Below are 20,660 nucleotides of genomic sequence, written 5' to 3' on the forward strand. Positions count from 1 at the left end.
GGCCATGGGTGTCAAAGCAGTGGAGGTCACGAAGGTGGAGGTCACGGAGGTGGAGGAGGAGGTGACGGAGGTGGAGGTCAAAGCAGTGGAGGTCACGGAGGTCAAAGCAGTGGAGGTCACGGAGGTGGAGGTGGAGGTCACGGAGGTGGAGGTGGAGGTCAAAGCAGTGGAGGTCATGGCTGTCAAAGCAGTGGAGGTCATGGAGGTGGTGGTGGAGGTCACGGAGGTGGAGGTGGAGGTCACGGAGGTGGAGGTGGAGTCAAGAAATAATCTCTCTGAATCCATCTCAAGTGTGTTGAACGAAAAAATTAAAGATTCTGTTAACTCTCTTTACATTTCTTCTGAAGAGATCAGCGAATTCAAACCCCTTTAATGTGTATGATTACACATATTAAAATACATTTATTAAACCAATTGTTGTATGATTTGTGCTGTAGATTTTTTCAAATGTATTTCCACTGATTTAAAGGAAAGGTACAGTAGAGCCAGTAGCACTGCAGAGAATGCTACGTTACTACAAGATTACAACAGAGGGCTCTCTGTTATATAAAGACCTGATGAACATATAAATCTTTTCAGACCAAGTCATTAAATGTTTTCATGTGAGTTGTAGGAATGAAAATGCATTTGCCAGACATAACATTTCTACATGAGGATTCCAAATTCACATCGAACTCAAGTAAAATATAATAAGCACTAACAAGAAAAGTGGTTTTAACTTGGTCTTGTTTGGAGTTAGATAAAGTCTATCTTCATAACAGTAAGAGCTTGAGCGGACAGCAATGTTTTCCAAAACAATACAGCATGTTGCTGCTCATTTGGCAGTGAAAGATTTAAGAGAAAGCATGTTAACATTAATCAATTCACCCACATGCCTCTAACACATACCATCCCTACGTTTCATCATATGGATATAGCATTTAATATGTTGATATTTCAACTATATATTATATATACAAGATACAGGTAGAAATACATCCATGTTGAAATATTGAATATAAAAAAAATATATGATCCAAAAATCCAATATATCACATAGAGTCTCCACATCATCAGAAAGAGGCAGGGGAAAAGAGAAGGGCGACGAACAGGGAAAAGGGGAATAGGAGATACCAGGAACGTGAAGGGTGTATGGACGACTGTGATATCATACTTCAATTAGTCTCACAATTTGGGGCCAATTGAATAACTTCAGTAACGGTGTCAACTCTATCAATTCATTCAGTCGTGATGGTGTTTTACTCCGAAGCGCATATATCCACAATGGCTGTCACCCTTTCTTTGATCTCTTGGGGTCACTTCCAACCCCTAAAACTTCCAAACACAGACTTTACCCCAACACATACAGATCCACTGAAACAAGACGTATGAGTCTATTACAGTATATCATGGAAAAAGAGGAAAAATGCAAAAACCACCAACCCTAAAGGTAATGATCAATCAGGGATAAATGTGAGGTCAATAGCTAAAACATAACACAGAGAGTAGCAGTAAAATGCACAAACTTGGGCCTGAAAGCAGAACTGATAAAATATATTAAAAAACCTGTCCAATAATTAGTGTTTTTCGGAATTTATATTAAAGGGTTTAATGCTACGAGAGCCTTTGGGCTTCTTTTGTCTTTGTTTCAGTGTCATTCATGTTTATCATCTGACTCTGTTGTAGAACAGAATTGCCAAAGAACAATTCAGTCGATATATTTCCATTGTTTAAAGTTAGAAATAAAGAACAGGTGACACGATTCTTCCTGGTATAAAAGAAAAACGACAAAGAAGGAAGATATTTAATATTAAAGGCACAATATATAACATTTTTTAACCAATAAAAAAAAATGAAAATTAAGTATAGCAGGAGACAGGTCCTTGAAAATGCAATAGATACATCTCAACTATCTCAAGCAGGAAAACATTCTGAAAGCAAAGTACAGAGACTAAATCCTAATGAAACATCTGAATGAATTCCTCCTGCCTGAAACGTAGCTAACAATACAACAAAACACAAAAAGAAAGGCATAGATGTATATAATCAGTCAAATATATTAATACTTTATATAAAAAATAAACAATTGTAAAACATAAATAGCAATATAACATTAAAATCCTCCCCCCATACCAGGACCCAGATGGTAACCAGATGCAGCTTGAGGGTCGGTCATGGCGTCCTCGTGAGTTGTGGATGGCGTCGGATGTCCGAAGTACGTGATGACTTCAGTATCGAAACACATTTTGCGTAATTTGACGCTTCATCGGGGGGGGGGGGGTGTCTAACTCTAGGGACTGGTGTATTTATACTCAAATAATCCCTCTTTTAGAGCCTAAACCAATCGGGAAAATACTGTAACCTTCCAATTACAAACAAAAAAATATTAAAAATGACTAAAACATGCATACAAATCCAGAACAAAAATGTAAACAGACAAAATAACCTATATATTTATCAAAATATATATATTAACTCTAAAAATATCTTCTTGATCAGTTGGATATAGCACAATTCCATAAGCAGTTAAATCATTTACAATCTATTTATAACCACCATGGAATTATGTACAGTATAATGTATCTTAGATGGTATAATTAATTGTTGAACTAGATACAGTATAGTTTTTATATAAATTACATACCATTATCATAAACGTGTAATTTTTAAATTGTATATGACTCAATTATTAGCCTTGAACCACTATTATAATTAAAACACATATAACATGAAGACTAAGGACCTATGGGTATTAGTGTTCTATGATGTTCTAAAATTCATCATTAAGATAACCTTAAAACATACAATATATCCGTCACTAAATCAACACATGGCAATTGTGACAGGGTGAATAAACATCACCAGCCATATACCTGGCAAACCTATGTTTAGGTTTGCTGTGCAGCAGTGACGAGTTTAAGTTTCAGGTGAGAGGGCTGCTTAATTAGTGTGACCCCAGCTGCCTCATCAAGGGGCTTTAAAAACACCAGTATAGACACACATGGGAGCTAGCTGGTCAGGAGACAGGAGTAAAATGCTGAAGTAAGATTACTGCTACAAGGTCTGTTTTCAAAGTACATGTTTGATGAACTGTCTTTGTCCTGCATGCTAAAAAGAAGCTGTCTTGTTTTTCTATGCTGAAGAGAAGCTATTTTGTTTTTATATGCTGACAAGAAGATGTTTTTTTTGTGTGCTGTACTTATTTTAAGGCTCAATAAATAAGCCTTATCAAGAAAACCCGCGTGTGGTTGCATGTACCCTGCAATAGACCAAATGAAACCCTAACATTAAACAATTCATTAGGTTGGAAAAATGTAATTAATGTACTTAGTCAGTGATTTCATGTGATGTAGATATAGAGTTATAGAATAATTTGCGAACAAATCAGTCACGATATATAGATGGAAAATGGATAGATCATTATCAAAACTTAATGGACTATATAGGGAATCATATAGTAAATTTAGATTATATAACCGAGCTGAGTTAATGCAAATAAATCTCAAAACAAACATAACCAGAGAATCAGGGACTAGAAATTCATGATCTTGAATGGTCCGGGAACTAATAGTCCCTCAACATTTCATCATATGGATATAGCATTTAATATGTTGGTATTTCAACCATATATTATATATACAAGGTACAGGTAGAAATACATCCATGTTCAAATATTCAATATAAAAACAATATATGATCCAAAAATCCAATATATCACATAGAGTACCCTCATAATCAGAAAGAGGGTGGGGAAAAAGGAAGGGGAAAGAACAGGGAAAAGGGGAATAGGAAATACCAGGGGGGTGAAGGATGTATGGACCATCGTGATATCATACTTCAATTAGTCTCACAATTTGGGGCCAATTGGATAACTCCAGGAACGGTGTCAACTCTATCAATTCATTCAGTCGTGATGGTGTTTTACACTGAAGCACATATCCAAAATGGCTCCCTTTGGAGAAGTCATAATTCCCTGTAACCCTTTCTGGGATCTCTTGGGGTCACTTCCAACCCCCTAAAATGTAGACTTAGAGTTTACTATCATGGTGATACAAGAAATGCTGAGCTAGATTATGAATCTTTTTGCAATTATCTGAAAGGTGTTTGGCATTTTTAATTCCATTAATGTGTTCTCCAATTCTGACATTTAAGGTTGAATGGTTTGCCGATATAATACAGTTTACAGGGGCAATCAATGATATAGACCAGGGGAGCGCAATCTTTTTACCCTGCAAAATAATTAAAAAACACATATACTTATAAATAAATACACACCCCTAACACATACAGTATAGTAATGGGCAAATTTACTATTATCCACATATGGATAATAGTGCATTTGCCCATTTAAAATACATTAAGCACAATAAATACAATAAATACATATTGCACTCACCCATGTCCGGCTGCCATGATGAAGGCCATCTTCATCTTCATTCCCGTCCATGCCCCCCTCCGATGCTGCAAAAAATAAACAAGAATAAAAGAAGCCAATGTAATGTCCCCTAACCCCTTTATCACCATAGCGGCCATTCACCGCTATAGTCATTAAGGGGTTAACCCAAACTCACCCACCATTCGGGAGGCCTAGACACCCTCCCCCACTACCCCCAACCCGTGAGGCCTAACAACCCTGAACCACTACCCACCGGGAGGCCTACCAAACCTGGCTTTGGGACAATACCCCATTCCCCCACCCCCGCTAGCCACAATAATCATAACTATATTTAATAAACAATATATAACCCACCCCCTGTGCCCCCCATAAATACATGGTTTATTCTTTTACATACAGGGTTAATACCCCAGGTCCACGGGAGTCCCCGGTGGGCCTGCCGGGTGTCCGCAAGCCCCACAGTGGCCCAGCAAAGGGTTTCACACAGGGTCTGGAGGCCTACGGGTTGTCCCCAGCAGGCGCCGTGGTCCTCCAGGTGGTCTCCGCTGGTCACCGTGGGCCTCAAATGGGGTCTCCATGGGTAGGCCCGCGGGTGTCTGGTTGGCCCCAGGTCAGCCCCACAGGTGTCTGAGGGTCCTCGGCTTGTTTCCACAGGTGTCTGGGGGCCCTCGGGTGGTCCCGCCAACGTAATAAGGGGTTAACCCATATATATGTATATATATACACAACACACTATACAAATGAATGGATGAAGGGTTGGTATTGGTGCCGGATGGGTTAACCCAGTGGTTCCCAAACTTTTTCAGTTCAAGGCTCCCCAAGGCGATCAGGATTTTTTTAAGGCTCCCCAAGGCGATCAGGATTTTTTTAAGGCTCCCCAAGGCGATCAGGATTTTTCCGCGGCGCCCAAAGTAAAAATAAAGTTGTATATACATACCTAACAGTTGCAGTGCGCAGTTGGTGTCTCTCTCAGGCACACACTCTCTCAGGCACACACTCTCACTCTCTCAGACACACACTCACTCTCAGACACAAACTCTCTCACTCTCTCAGACACACACTCTCTCACTCAGACACACACTCTCTCACTCTCTCAGACACACACACTCTCTCTCTCTCTGACACACACTCTCTCTTAGACACACACTCTCTCTCTCTCAGACACACAATCTCTCTCTCTCAGACACACAATCTCTCTCTCTCTCAGACACACACACACTTTCTCTGTCTCTCTTTCAGACACACACTCTCTCTCTCAGACACACACACTCTCTCTCGCTCTCTCCCTCAGACACACACACTCTCTCTCTCTCAGACACACACTCTCTCTCTCTCTCAGACACACTCTCTCTCTCTCTTTCTCTCTCTCTCAGACACACACTCTCTCTCTGACACACACACATATATATATATATGTGTGTAATAGTTGTCCCATGTTATATATATATTAATACATATATATATATTTTTTTATAATTTTTTTTTTTTAAGATCTACTTTTAAGGTGCCTGAGTTCAGAAGACCAGTTAACCCCTTGGTGGCCAGGCAGTGTATTGCAAAGCAATTCCAGTTGTTAAACCTGAAGAAGGGAGTTATGCTATCTTTAAAGCTCATGTATAGGAACTTCTTCAAAGTATCCCACCCTGCCAATTATGCTAATATTATTCTGGTAATTAATCACAACTGTGACTAGCAAAGAAACACACGACAATCACACTAGCATTTTGGAGTAAAAGAAAATATACAAAATTGAGAAACACTCTACCCTTGATTAAAGCAAACAATTTAACAAAAATGCTTTGAATCCTAAATACTTAATTATAGATGTTTGGACAGGGTCCCATTGGTTCCTGAAAGCACTTGTCAATAATTGAATGGCTTCACTTTGTGTATAAAAGCAGCACCATCAGGCATTGCTGGTAGACCTGTACCATCTTAGATCTCCATCCCTACAGCAGATTATAACTAGAAGAGCAATCATGCCTGGAACAAAGGGTGGTGGATGCAAAGATTCTGACCGTAAGTAGTTCTTTATGGTAGCGAATAGGGTAACATGGAATTTTCTAGTTGGTGCATCTATGGTACATGCAAAAGGCTGGACTGAATGACAAAGATGTTCTTAGCTGTATATACAGTAGTTGTTCAAAAAGATATGTTTTCTTGTAAAACAAATGTGATAAGAGCAGATAGTTCTAATCTGTGCATAGTTCTTTATGGTGTTGCTGTTCTATTTAGCAGGGAGATATTTAAAGACAATTTGAAAGTCAAGTAATCTGTTCCAAATGTATCATCATAAAGAGATTTTTTCCCCTGAAATGGAGACTGTAAGTATAAGATAAACTGATGTTTCTGCAGAAGATCATAACAGCCAAGATTATTGTGAATAAATTAAAAACAATTATTTAAAGAGAATCCAAGGGAAATGTATAGAACTATATGTGTCTTGTGAACAATAAAAAAAAGATACATTTTTTGTTTGCATCACATATATGAAACATGTAAACCAAGGCATTGTGCCTACATTTGAAGCAGATTTTTAAAATACTGAAATGTTAATGCAACTCAGCCCTGCAGGGTGATTGGAAGTAAGGAAAAGGGAAAAACATGAGGGGAAAAAACACTGAATTGTGAAAAGTAGCTTCTTCTTTTACTCTCCTCAACTCCCTCACTGATGTGCAGTCACCCTAATACATGGATGCGTGACCTTTTCTATTGTTTACCTATTGGCAAAAAATGCACTTGTTGAACCCAATTCATCTACTTTAGGGTTTCAAAGCTTTTGCATGATTGGCCATTAGCTATCACACATTCATGTTGTATTTCCGAGATCCATAAAAACCATACAGGATTTTCACTTATCTGTCTCAGTGATATTCATTCTCTCTTATTTCAGCATGTGCACCAGCTAAATCATGCAAGGACGCATGCCCTGCCCCAAAATGCCCAGGTAGGAAAATCTGCATGGTCAATCAGATCTTAATCCTGTTGTTTACGGGAGGACCTGTAACTCATTGTGCAGCAATATGCACAGTCACACTGTTTGTGTTTCTCTTTCCAGTACTCCCAATAAATGATACAACAATGCATCAATACACTTATTACTGTAGGGGGAACAACAGTCATTTAAAACTGGAGCATAAAATGGATAGGAAAGAATGACTGTAGAGACCATGATGATGCTTGTTATGGATAAAATTGATTTGGAAGCACAGTTCTTTAGTCCTGAAATAGTATTATTAGTGATGTCATTATTAATCCTCTGTTAATGATTGCCATCATACCTGCTAACTATCTCCAGGTCAGTAGTCTGATTTTGATGCCCATTTGCTGGACTATTTGCCACTTTGCTTTATCAGAGTAAGATCTGTAGAAAGATTGGCCTGGATTATTATCATACTGTTACAAAGGAGATACAAGGAAAATATGCTAAATTGATGTCAACACAGTAGACAGGAATTAGTAAGATTTGGGGGGGGTAAGAATTAGAATGGCATTTTATTGGAAAAATGCTGATTTACTTCAGTGAGACGCCATGGAAGTTTATGGGACCCATGATACTAAAAATCAGTGAGACTGAAATCAAATGGGACTGACTTTGAATCAGTGAGACCTGTCAGAAATGTAGCGTCACCTGCAGAATCCTCTTGGATCCCCAACATTTCCAGTAAATTAGAGGTGAATGTTTTCTGTGCTCTTCTGTTTCACTCATTTTAGTGTATAAGTAATCAAAGTCCCACAATGTGGAAGATTTCTTTTTTTAAATAAGCTGTCTTTGTACCATATGGTTTTTTTTACTGACATTTCCTTCATTTCGATTTTATCAATGTATCTCAGCCATTCCTTCAAATTGTTCTTCTATTTCTCATCAGAACCTTGCCATCAAGGTCATGGGGGTAGCAGCGGTGGAGGCCACGGAGGTCAAAGCAGTGGAGGTCACGGAGGTGGAGGTCACGGAGGTGGAGGTGGTGGTGACAAAGGTGGAGGTGGAGGTCACGGAGGTGGAGGTGGTCACGGAGGACAAAGCAGTGGAGGTCATGGCTGTCAAAGCAGTGGAGGTCATGGAGGTGGAGGTCACGGAGGTGGAGGTGACGGAGGTGGAGGTCATGGAGGTCAAAGCAGTGGCGGTGACGGAGGAGGAGGTGGAGGTCATGGAGGTGGAGGTGGAGGTCACGGAGGTCAAAGCAGTGGAGGCCATGGGTGTCAAAGCAGTGGAGGTCACGAAGGTGGAGGTCACGGAGGTGGAGGAGGAGGTGACGGAGGTGGAGGTCAAAGCAGTGGAGGTCACGGAGGTGGAGGTCACGGAGGTCAAAGCAGTGGAGGTCACGGAGGTGGAGGTCATGGAGGTGGAGGTCATGGAGGTGGAGGTGGAGGTCAAAGCAGTGGAGGTCATGGCTGTCAAAGCAGTGGAGGTCACGGAGGTGGTGGTGGAGGTCACGGAGGTGGAGGTGGAGTCAAGAAATAATCCCTCTGAATCCATCTCAAGTGTGTTGAACGAAAAGATTAAAGATTCTGTTAACTCTCTTTACATTTCTTCTGAAGAGATCTGCGAATTCAAACCCCTTTAATGTGTATGATTACACATATTAAAATACATTTATTAAACCAATTGTTGTATGATTTGTGCTGTAGATTTTTTCAAATGTATTTCCACTGATTTAAAGGAAAGGTACAGTAGAACCAGTAGCACTGCAGTGAATGCTACGTTACCACAAGATTACAACAGAGGGCTCTCTGTTATATAGAGACCTGATGAACATATAAATCTTTTCAGACCAAGTCATTAAATGTTTTCATGTGAGTTGTAGGAATGAAAATGCATTTGCCAGACATAAAATTTCTACATGAGGATTCCAAATTCACATCGAACTCAAGTAAAATATAATAAGCACTAACAAGAAAAGTGGTTTTAACTTGGTCTTGTTTGGAGTTAGATAAAGTCTACTGTATATTCATAACAGTAATAGCTTGAGCGGACAGCAATGTTTTCCAAAACAATACAGCATGTTGCTGCTCATTTCGCAGTGAAGGATTTAAGAGAGAGCATGTTAACATTAATCAATTCACCCACATGTCTGTAACACATACCATCCCTACGTTTCACCATATGGATATAGCATTTAATATGTTGATATTTCAACCATATATTATATATACAAGATACAGGTAGAAATACATCCATGTTGAAATATTGAATATAAAAAAAATATATGATCCAAAAATCCAATATATCACATAGAGTCTCCACATCATCAGAAAGCGGCAGGGGAGAAGGAGGGGGGGAGAACAGGGAAAAGAGGAATAGGAGATACCAGGAAGGTGAAGGGTGTATGGACCATCATGATATCATACTTCAATTAGTCTCACAATTTGGGGCCAATTGAATAACTTCAGGAACGGTGTCAACTCTATCAATTCATTCAGTCCTGATGGCTTTTACTCTGAAGCGCATATATCCAAAATGTCTCCCTTTGGAGAAGTCGTAGTTCCCTGTCACCCTTTCTGGGATCTCTTGGGGTCACTTCCAACCCCTAAAACTTCCATACACAAACTTCACCCCAACACATACAGATCCACTGAAACAAGACGTATGAGTCTCATACAGTATATCATGGAAAAAGAGGAAAAATGCAAAAACCACCAACCCTAAGGGTAATGATCAATCAGGGATAAATGTGAGGTCAATAGCTAAAACATAACACAGAGAGTAGCAGTAAAATGCACAAACTTGGGCCTGAAAGCAGAACTGATCAAATATAAAAAAAACCTATCCAATAATTAGTGTTTTTCGGAATTTATATTAAAGGGTTTAATGCTACGAGAGCCTTTGGGCTTCTTTTGTCTTTGTTTCAGTGTCATTCATGTTTATCATCTGACTCTGTTGTAGAACAGAATTGCCAAAGAACAATTCAGTCGATATATTTCCATTGTTTAAAGTTAGAAATAAAGAACAGGTGACACGATTCTTCCTGGTATAAAAGAAAAACGACAAAGAAGGAAGATATTTAATATTAAAGGCACAATATATAACATTTTTTAACCAATAAAAAAAAATGAAAATTAAGTGTAGCAGGAGACAAGTCCTTGAAAATGCAATAGATACATCTCAACTATCTCAAGCAGGAATACATTCTGAAAGCAAAGTACAGAGACTAAATCCTAATGAAACATCTGAATGAATTCCTCCTGCCTGAAACGTAGCTAACAATACAACAAAACACAAAAAGAAAGGCATAGATGTATATAATCAGTCAAATATATTAATACTTTATATAAAAAATAAACAATTGTAAAACATAAATAGCAATATAACATTAAAATCCTCCCCCCATACCAGGACCCAGATGGTAACCAGATGCAGCTTGAGGGTCGGTCATGGCGTCCTCGTGAGTTGTGGATGGCGTCGGATGTCCGAAGTACGTGATGACTTCAGTATTGAAACACATTTCGCGTAATTTGATGCTTTATCAGGGGGGGGGTGTGTCTAACTCTAGGGGCTGGTGTATTTATACTCAAATAATCCCTCTTTTAGAGCCTAAACCAATCGGGAAAATACTGTAACCTTCCAATTACAAACAAAAAAATATTAAAAATTACTAAAACATGCATACAAATCCAGAACAAAAATGTAAACAGACAAAATAACCTATATATTTATCAAAATATATATAGTAACTCTAAAAATATCTTCTTGATCAGTTGGATATAGCACAATTCCATAACCAGTTAAATCATATACAATCTATTTATAACCACCATGGAATTATGTATAATGTATCTTAGATGGTATAGTTAATTGTTGGTCTAGATACAGTATAGTTTTTATATAAATTACATACCATTATCATAAACGTGTAATTTTTAAATTGTATATGACTCAATTATTAACCTTGAACCACTATTATAATTAAAACACATATAACATGAAGACTAAGGACCTATGGGTATTAGTGTTCTATGATGTTCTAAAATTCATCATTAAGATAACCTCAAAACATACAATATATCCGTCACTAAAACAACACATGGCAATTGTGACAGGGTGAATAAACGTCACCAGCCATATACCTGGCAAACCTATGTTTAGGTTTGCAGTGCAGCAGTGACGAGTTTAAGTTTCAGGTGAGAGGGCTGCTTAATTAGTGTGACCCCAGCTGCCTCATCAAGGGGCTTTAAAAACACCAGTCTAGACACACATGGGAGCTAGCTAGTCGTAAAATGCTGAAGTAAGATTACTGCTACAAGGTCTGTTTTCAAAGTACATGTTTGATGAACTGTCTGTGTCCTGCATGCTGAAAATAAGCTGTCTTGTTTTTCTATGCTGAAGAGAAGCTATTTTGTTTTTATATGCTGACAAGAAGATGTTTTTTTTTGTGTGCTGTACTTTTTTTAAGGCTCAATAAATAAGCCTTATCAAGAAAACCTGCGTGTGGTTGCATGTACCCTGCAACAGCAATCAATAGACCAAAAGAAACCCTAACATTAAACAATTCATTAGGTTGGAAAAATGTAATTAATGTACTTAGTCAGTGATTTCATGTGATGTAGATATAGAGTTATAGAATAATTTGCTAACAAAACAGTCACGATATGTAGATGGAAAATGGATAGATCATTATCAAAACTTAATGGACTATATAGGGAATCATATAGTAAATTTAGATTATATAACCGAGAACTGAGTTAATGCAAATAAATCTCAAAACAAACATAACCAGAGAATCAGGGACCAGAAATTCATGGTCTTGAATGGTCCGGGAACTAATAGTCCCTCAACATTTCATCATATGGATTTAGCATTTAATATGTTGATATTTCAACCATATATTATATATACAAGGTACAGGTAGAAATACATCCATGTTCAAATATTCAATATAAAAACAATATATGATCCAAAAATCCAATATATCACATAGAGTGCTCTCATCATCAGAAAGAGGGCGGGGAAAAGGGAAAGGGAAAGAACAGGGAAAAGGGGAATAGGAAATACCAGGGGGGTGAAGGGTGTATGGACCATCGTGATATCATACTTCAATTAGTCTCACAATTTGGGGCCAATTGGATAACTTCAGGAAAGGTGTCAACTCTATCAATTCATTCAGTCGTGATGGTGTTTTACACTGAAGCGCATATCCAAAATGGCTCCCTTTGGTGAAGTCGTAATTCCCTGTAACCCTTTCTGGGATCTCTTGGGGTCACTTCCAACCCCCTAAAATGTAGACTTTAGAGTTTACTATCATGATGATACAAGAAATGCAAAGCTAGATTATGAATCTTTTTGCAATTATCTGAAAGGCGTTTGGCATTTTTAATTCCATTAATGTGTACTCCAATTCTGACATTTAAAGGTTGAATGGTTTGCCGATATAATACAATTTACAGGGGCAATCAATGATATAGACCAGGGGAGCATAGTCTTTTTCCCCTGCACCCCCTGCTGGCTGTCCCCCTCTGCTCGTGCCCCCTCTCCTCGCGCCCCCCCTCCTTACCGTGGCTTTGACGTTCTGGCATCATGATATCATGTTGGCATGGCAACGCAATGTCACATGACCACGCTGCATCATTTGACGCTACGTTGCCTTGGCGACACGTCACCAGAAGACATCTGAACCACAGTAAGAGAGAGTTACAGAGGCATTCACCGCTTCCCAGCATTAAATGTAAATGCATTCAGGAAGCGCATGAGGCCTCTTTAAATCCAGCGCCCCCGCAGAGGATCTCATGCCCCCCATAATGGTCACACCCAATGGAGTGGGTGGAGCCCTTCACACAACCTAATCACAATGAACACATACACTTTGTAAAAAATAGAAAAGCCTCTACTGTAGCATAGATAACTCTTAACACTCTATATTCTACAGCATAATGACTAAGAGTACAACTGCCCACGCACCATGCATGGCATAACCCTCCACCGGGTACCCTACACTGCCACTATGTGTATGTACTCTGGTTGGTGCACTTTATAACGATACCTGCCAGGTGCTCCAGCACCCGGGCACGCAGATAAATTCACAAAGGATCTGCTGATCCATGATCTCCTCCGCAACATCCTGGACTCCGCTGGGGCCTTTGCCCATTAGGGATGGTCCCACCCTAAAGACAGAATCTCTCTCTCTACCAGATTAGGCCTGGTTCCAGACCTCTCTTGTCAGGATACTCAGCATCCGCTGTGTCCCTCACTCTGTCCAATACTAATGGGGCAGGTTCCCTATCTTAGGGCCTGTCCCTAAAGCAGCAACAAGCTAAGGTAATGACTCAGGGCCTATCTGGGGCCTAGGGGGTACTGGCGTAGTGAAGAGGCTACTTGCCTCTCTGCACATGCACCTCATTTCCCTATCCTCTCCTGACACCTACTGACACTCATGCTCTCTTGTGCAACCTCCTTCTTCCCTTCCGAGGAGAACCCTAGAGCCCTATTGGCTGTCATGGGTCAGGTGGGGCGCTGCTAATGCTCATGGGACTGGTAGTCCCTGCCAAGAGTCTCCTCTGATTGGCCCTACTTCGCGCTCTTTGCACTGCGCATGCGCGAGCAGTCTGAGGGCCGCCGTAACTCCCACACTCACTGCGCATGCGGGAACCCCACATAAGATGGTGGCGCCCTGTGTCCGGTGCCGCCGGGAGCCCCCGGCAACGCTCAACCCCACATCTTCATGACACACAGCGGGGGTCCCCTGCACACAGCAAAGGTAAAGGGGGGAACGGCGGACCTGGCTACACTAGTCTATGTCTAAATGTTATATCTACATTTTATACAAGCTGATCACCCCTACCACATGCAGCACTTATCACTTGAGATCTGACTCCAAAAGACTGTTCATGGTCCCACGGCTCAACAAAGTATACGGACGCTCCTCCTTCTCTTACCGTGCACCCCAAAACTGGAACAACCTACCGGAGACTCTCACATCCACCACCAGTTTAAGTTCTTTCAAAACCAAAGCTGTCTCACATTTTAATCTGGTCTGTAACTGTTACATACGCCCATAATATATATTATCTTTAACTGTGCATGCAATTTCTTGTATATAATGTATACCCTGTTCACTTATGTAACTGCATTTGTAACCATGTACTATTTGTCATTTTAACTCTATGCCCAGGACATACTTGAAAACGTGAGGTAACTCTCAATGTATTACTTCCTGGTAAAACATTTTATAAAAAAAAAAAAAAAAAAATTCCAGCATTGGACATTTTCCCAATGTAGTTACTACAGAACCTGCCTTAGCATGTTGGGGCTAACGCTAAACACCCTCTAAGTAACCATCCCCAAGATGTTGGAAAGCAATTAGGTAGCGCTATATCCCAATAGGCAGGCAGCCTGAGATATAATCCTGACCCCCAGTCAGGTAATGAGTATGGCAACAAATTATAGTTAAATTATAGTGTTAACAATATTACACTATGTTTTGATTTTCTTTCCTTACATGTGTACCCACCACGTGTGGAGCATCAACACCAAAGGGAGAATACCCACGACACTGGTTGTATAAATTTATTTGAATTTCTATCATATATATGGTATATCACTAGTGCACATCCCCAAGATGTTGCTTGTTTTATATCACATAGAATAAATGAAGCACAAGCCCAATAATGCAGTCCCTAAAGCAGCACCTGCTTAATACTTTGGTACCCGGTGTATGATAGACTATAGTGCTCTATTTATTCTTCTCAATCACAGTCATACATTCAAACCCGTTTCATCTGCCCAGGTAGTAACTAAAGGTTATTATTCTGTACAACCTCTGAGCCAGTCCTATTATTAGATTCATTTGGGATTGCAACAACTAAAATGCATTCCAGCTAAACATTGCAAGGGAGAGGTTGTTGGCAGGTTTCTTTGATTAAAGGAGGTGTAATCTTCTGTGTATTCAGAAAAATACTATATCAAAAGAATGCTGAATGTTTTTTGCAGTGATGAAAGATTTCAGGGTTATTTCCATATTTATTCATCACTGCATCACTGCTGTTGCATATTCCATTCAAACAAATGGAATGAGCTACAAGGAGAGCCATTTATCATATGTCTATAACAAAAGGGCAAAACTGGTGCAAACATACTGCAACAGATTTATTAATCAAGAAAATCCCATTGGTTTCCATAATAAAAAAAACCTGGGGCATTCTTGTCACAGTTTACAGCTGGATGAAAAAAAAAGGGGTGATGTAGAATAGCGCTAATGAGGTAATGATGATAAATAAACTCTAAATAAGAGCAACCCCTATGGGGTCTAAGGCAGCCAGGTGGAACACTGATAGTACATTCAGAGATTACAGAGACAAAAAAGAAAGCGATACCGGCACCTAATATGTCCAATTAGGTAATAGTCAAGACGGCTCTAGAACACAGGCAATGAGTGCCGATTAGGCGAATGGAATCTTTCCTTCCTGGGCTAAGAAGTTGAATCAACCGCAGCGTTCCTCCGAACACCGTGCTCCTCGAGACCGGAAGTGACGTCACTGGATACCAGATACCGGATGCTACGTCACAGGTGGGCGGGACTCTCGGCGGGATTTTCGAGCGGAGGTTATTCTTACTTTTGCTCCAGGGAATCAGCACTCAGTTCTCTCTCTGCTTCCTTCACGTGCAAATGTCCAACAGTAATGAAAAGAAACCTACGCGTTTCGTGCGCTTGCACACACTTCCCCAGGGCATATTCCCTGAGGAAGTGTGCGCAAGAGAACGAAACACGTAGGGTTTTTTTCATTACTGTTGGACGTTTGCACGTGGAGGAAGCAGATAGAACTGAGTGCTGATTCCCTGGAGCAAAAGTAAGAATAACCTCCGCTCGAAAATCCCGCCGAGAGTCCCGCCCACCTGTGACATAGCATCCGGTATCAGGTATCCGGTGACGTCACTTCCGGTCTCGAGGAGCACGGTGTTCGGAGGAACGCTGCGGTTGATTCAACTTCTTTGCCCAGGAAGGAAAGATTCCATTCGCCTAATCGGCGCTCATTTCCTGTGTTCTAGAGCCGTCTTGACTATTACCTAATTGGACATATTAGGCGCCAGTATCGCTTTCAGTTTTACAACTGGGAGACTTTATAAATAACCCCTACAGGAAGTTGTTTTATGGATTATCACTAGTTAGTAAACATCATCTTAGTATCTCCAACTCTATAAAATATTCCAGTTTACACATTACATGGAAATGGTTGTGTGCACGTTAATGTGATTATAGAGGTGGGCTCTATTTTTTTCAATTCGGCAACATACTATAACAAAATAATTTCTGCATGCAGGGCCCCCAACAGGGGAGGATAACTGGGACGAATGACCCAAGCCAGGAGTCTCCGGGTGCCCAGCTTGTCGATGCTGCAAGATCGACAATATAGACAACATAACAAGATTGTACACAGTGTCACGTCTCTTTGCAAATTATTACACATTCTAAAAGAATACATTGTGCAGCTTATTTCACTTCCATTTAGAGTGTTGTCCATAATATACAAGAAAATACATGACATACCGGCTGTATCACAACATAAATATTTTTCTTCATTAAACTCATCTTCTCATGATGATAGATGTATGTATGTCTTTATTTATATAGCACCATAAACTTAATAGTATATCACAGTCACTAACAGAAAAGAGTTAGTTACATTATCCTTCAAAGTGCATAAGCAATATGGTTAAAATCATGATTCTGTAAGAATTCAGTATCGGTTGCAACTGCAAACTCTCCAGGCATCAATTGGGGAAACTACTGTAAATCATAAACATATTGAAAAGATGATGAGTGTCTCTCATACACAAACTTTTATAAACTTCACTGTTTTACAATCTATAGATTCCAATTTGAATTAATTTATTTATCAAACTCAAATCCTCCCTTACACAGTATTAGTTTTACATTCATAGAATAGTGGTAGTAGTGTCATTAAAAAAAGCAGAGAGACAGATATATATCAAATGTCTCCTGGTCCTGTTTGGGAAGTGCAGATTCATTGTAGGATGTGAGAGATGTCTTTTAGATTATTCAAAAGTTAGGCAGACAGTTACAAATGTATAATCATAAATATTTGTTTTTTTCTTATATAGAAACTGTAAGTATAGGATAACCTGAAGTTCTTGCTGAAGATCATAACAGCTAACATCATTCTAATTACGAACAAAATAAATATGTTTTTCAAAGATACCCCATGGGAAATGTATAGATCTGTATGTGTCTTGGTGTACAGTAAAAATATTTTTTTTCCCCTTGCAATCGGCATCAAAATTGTACTGAGGTTCTGTCTCGTCAGTCTGGTCATACAACTTTAAACAAAGTGCAATGCATAACTACTTTTACCCCATAAAAAACAGGCTGTTATATTTATGGTACATTTACAGAAAGCAGATGTTTGTTTTATTTCAAGGAGACAAATTTTATTTATTTATTTTAATTTAAAAAAGTTTATTATTATTATTTTTAATATATTTGTAATTAAAAAGATGTAGGTAATCCAGGTAACCCATGTTAAAAGACCAGATCTCCCCCTGGCTGACAGGCAATGCATTGCAAAGCAATTCTAATAGGTAGATCTGAAGAAGGGAGTTATGTGGCCTTACAAGCTCACGTATAGCAACATCTCCAAAGTATCCCAGCCTGATAATAATGCTCATATTATCCTGGAAATGACTCACAACAGTGATTGGTACAGGGTTCCCATTGGTCCTGGAAAGTACTTTTGAATAATTGAATGCTTCACTTTGTGTATAAAAGCAGCACCATCAGGCATTGCTGGTAGACCTGTACCATCCTAGACTTCCATTCCTTCAGCAGATTATAACTAGAAGAACAATCATGCCTGGATCAAAGGGTGGTGGATGCAAAGATTCTGACCGTAAGTAGTTCTTTATGATAGCGAATAGGATTACATGGAATTTACTAGTTGGTGCCTTTATTATACATGCAAAAGGCCAAATAAACAGTTCCATATTTATCATCATAGAAAGATTTTTTGGGGGGAAATGGATATAGTATAAAGTATAAAAGGAAAGGAAAAGTATAGTATAAAGTAACATTTCTGCAGAAGATCATTGTTGGTTACGGGTGGGCCTGTAATTCATTGTGCAGCAATATGCACAGTCACACTGTTTGTGTTTTTTTTTTAAATCTTTACAGTACCCCCAATAAATCCTAAATAATTATTAAATACACTTATTTATTACTATGGGGGAACAACAGTAATTTTAAACTATAGAATACAATGGAAAGGAAAGAATGACTGTAGAGACAATGATGATGCTTGTTATGGATTTTAAAGTTGATTAGAGGGGCACGCTGAACATTTAAACAAAGCAATCTCCCTCACATCACTGCCTAATCCTAATCTGTAATTTTAGAAGAAGGTTTTGCATTTTTTTTCAAAATGGCTTCAGGTTATAGTTTTGTATTTATAAGAAACATTGTGGATACAATGTACACACACATATATATATATATATATATATGTTCGATTGCCATCTTTGCTCTTCTCTGCAAAATACAAAGTGTATGCAACATTAAAATACAACATTCTATTTATTCATCCCAACTCTCAGAGATAACAGGAACATTCAAGCCTGAGTTTTAATCCTTAAAGAAAAATGTATAATACATAACTTATTCCTAAATCAATGCTTATAAAGAGCACCCATAATCTTAGACTCAGTAGAGATATTTATTGTTGTAATATTGTGAGAAAAATATATTTTGAAGCAATCCAGAGAAGAGATGGGCAAAACCATGTGTGTGAAATCATAAAGTATCAGAAATTTACATTGCAAAGCCAAATGGAAAAATAAAATAATATCCCTTCAAATTTTGCAAACCAAAACCCAAAAATGATTTAGAACCAAACCCAGAACACCAGACCAAGAGCCATCTCCACTGTGGGGTTATGAGTGGAGTTAAGAACTAAGGGTGTTTCTTGCCATTTCTAAATATTTCGTTTTTCAGTTAAATTATTTCAGTTTCTGAATTATTATTTTTTAATTGTATAATTATTTTAAGCATAATTTCATTCCCTGAATTTTTGAGTTCTGTTCATAATTTGGTGAAAATATAAATCCCCGAAATATTTTTTTTCCTTACCAGAAACAAAACACAAAATTTATTTAAACCAAAGTCTTGATTTCGATGCCCATTTGCTGGACTGTTTGCCACTTTGCTTTATCAGAGTAAGATCTGTAGAAAGATTGGCCTAGACTATTATCATACTGTTAAGATCGAGATACATGGAAAATATGTTCCATTAATGTCAACTTCCATTGAGGTCTGAAAGATTTGAGGCTTTAGAATAAGAACTGACTTTGAATTAATAAGAACTGATAGATCTGTAGGATAACCTACAGCTGTCTTTTGGATTACAAACATTTGCAGTTTATCAGAGGGCAATGTTGTATCTGCTGTTCCCTGTTTCCCTCCTTTTAGTGCATAATTAATAAAAATCCCTCAAAGCTTCCTTTGTATGATTTTTGGCTGACATTTCCTACATTAAGAAGTAATTAATGCATCTCAGATTTCCCTTACAATTCTACTTCTATTTTTCATTAGATTCAGCTGACGCTTGCGGGGGTAAGAGCGGGGGAGGTCATGGAGGTCAAAGTGGTGGAGGTCACGGAGGTCAAAGCGGAGGAGGTCACGGAGGTCCAAGTGGCTGAGGTCATGGAGGTCAAGGTGGCGGACGTCATGGGTGTCACAGCGGCGGAGGTCACGGAGGTCAAAGTGGCGGAATTCACGGAGGACACAGTGGCGGAGGTAGCAGCAGCGGAGGTCATGGAGGTCACAGTGCCGGTGGTAGCAGCGGCGGAGGTCACGGAGGTCACAGTGGCGGAGGCCACGGGTGTCAAAGTGGCGGAAGTCACGGAGGTCAAAGTAGCGGAGGTAGCAGCAGCGGAGGTCACGGAGGTCACAGTGGCGGAGGCCACGGGTGTCAAAGTGGCGGAAGTCATGGAGATCAAAGTGGCGGAGGTAGCAGCGGCGGAGGTCACGGAGGTCACAGTGGCGGAGGTCACGGGTGTCAAAGTGGCAGAAGTCACGGAGGTCACAGTGGTGGAGGTAGCAGCAGTGGAGGTCACGGAGGTCACAGTGGTGGAGGTCACGGAGGTCACAGTGGCGGAGGTAGCAGCAGTGGAGGTCACGGAGGTCATAGCAGTGGATGTCACTGAGGACCGGGTGTGGAAGCTCAGGGGGATAAGAGCAGTTAATGTCAAGTGAGACACTGAGGTGGAGTCAAGAAGTGAGGATCCTGATGCTGGAAAAATATCTCCTGTGATTCATTCTCAAATTTTTTGACCTAAATGATTAGA

The 20,660-nt window shown here is 39.6% G+C and overlaps 1 protein-coding gene across 1 annotated transcript in view; it reads left to right on the plus strand.

Annotated features, from left to right (window-relative positions):
- Nucleotides 1–20,140, plus strand: part of LOC142501124 (uncharacterized) — a 102,273-nt gene extending 82,133 nt beyond the window's left edge. The window contains exon 2 of the transcript XR_012803421.1: nucleotides 19,906–20,140. The gene's annotated coding sequence lies outside the window, so the exon portion shown is untranslated. The remainder of the gene's footprint in view (nucleotides 1–19,905) is intronic.
- Nucleotides 20,141–20,660: the final 520 nt, after the last annotated feature.

This window comes from Ascaphus truei, chromosome 8 (genome assembly GCF_040206685.1).
Source record: "Ascaphus truei isolate aAscTru1 chromosome 8, aAscTru1.hap1, whole genome shotgun sequence".
NCBI classification, from domain to species: domain Eukaryota; kingdom Metazoa; phylum Chordata; class Amphibia; order Anura; family Ascaphidae; genus Ascaphus; species Ascaphus truei.